Source organism: Panulirus ornatus, chromosome 34 (genome assembly GCF_036320965.1).
Source record: "Panulirus ornatus isolate Po-2019 chromosome 34, ASM3632096v1, whole genome shotgun sequence".
NCBI lineage: Eukaryota > Metazoa > Arthropoda > Malacostraca > Decapoda > Palinuridae > Panulirus > Panulirus ornatus.
This window is the reverse complement of record NC_092257.1, coordinates 6,990,916-6,992,141: the sequence shown is the minus strand read 5'-3', so window position 1 is coordinate 6,992,141 and position 1,226 is coordinate 6,990,916. Positions and strand designations below refer to the sequence as shown.

The following is a 1,226-nucleotide window of genomic DNA, read 5'->3' as shown; positions in this document are numbered from 1 at the left end:
CCTCGTGACAGGGTTTCTCGGACTCACTCACCAAGAGTAATCAGGAGTCACTACAACACACGCTTTTATTATAAAAATTTATGTTTCGGTTAGTTGATGATAACGTACTTGATAACTATTGTATTCATTTACTTAGACATCTCTCTCTCTCTCTCTCTCTCTCTCTCTCTCTCTCTCTCTCTCTCTCTCTCTCTCTCTCTCTCTCTCTCTCAGAAGAAGAAAATCCTTCCCATGCCGGGAATCGAACCCGGGCCTCCTGGGTGAAAGCCAGGTATCCTAGCCACTAGACCACACGGGACTGAAAGGGTCATGTGTATGTCTATGTGAACATCGCTCACCCACTCACTATTTCATCCATTCTCTCTCTCCTCTGGAGCGTATGGTTATTCACCTAAGGTTCTGTATTGATAATCAGCTGGCAGACGTTACCGAATCTAATATATTACTCACACACACACACACACACACACACAAACAAACATATCAACCATTTCATTTCAAACACAACCATCCTCTTCCGTACGTTTTCATCTATAGTCCACGCCTCGCATTTATAGCAGTGTAATAGTTAGCATTACTAATCATGAGTCAGCAGGGGCCAGCCGTGGGTAGGTCATGCATGGGTTTGAATCCTCGGTGTGGCAGACAGCTGACCCAACTCAAGTGTCCATCCTTCCCTCAGGGACTGGTCAATAATTGGGTACCTGGCTTATGGTGTGAATCTGCTTCTGTATGTGTGTGTGTGTGTGTGTGTGTGTGTGTGTATATATGTGCGTGTGTGTGCCTGTGTGTCTGTGTCTGTGAGTATGTGTGTGTACATGCACAAACCGGAACAAAGTCTCAGTACATCAGTACTATTCACATGAAACAGATGGAAACAATCACCACTGGCCGTATGAGACACGAACCTAGACCATCGAAATGATAGACCAGTGAGCTACTCCGCTCGTCCACCACGGGACAAAAGCATTCCATAGACCAGCCTATGGTCCAGTGGGATCCCCCGTTACCTCACCTCACGTTAACTCTCACTGGATCATAGGCTGGTCAGAGGTGGACAGCTCCCGTGGTGACCGAGTGGTTTAGCTCACAACACTGTCATTTCAATGGCCAAGGTTCCAGTCCCGTGCGTTCAGTGGTGACGGTTTACATATACATATACATATACATATATTCATAAAAAAAGAGCTCAAAGCATACACCTGGTGCACATACTTGGTCGTACT

General features: G+C 45.9%; 1 non-coding gene across 1 annotated transcript; it reads right to left on the bottom strand.

Annotated features, from left to right (window-relative positions):
• Positions 1–226: 226 nt before the first annotated feature.
• On the bottom strand, positions 227–298 carry TRNAE-UUC (transfer RNA glutamic acid (anticodon UUC)). The gene has a single exon. It is a non-coding gene; the product is annotated as a tRNA-Glu (tRNA).
• Positions 299–1,226: the final 928 nt, after the last annotated feature.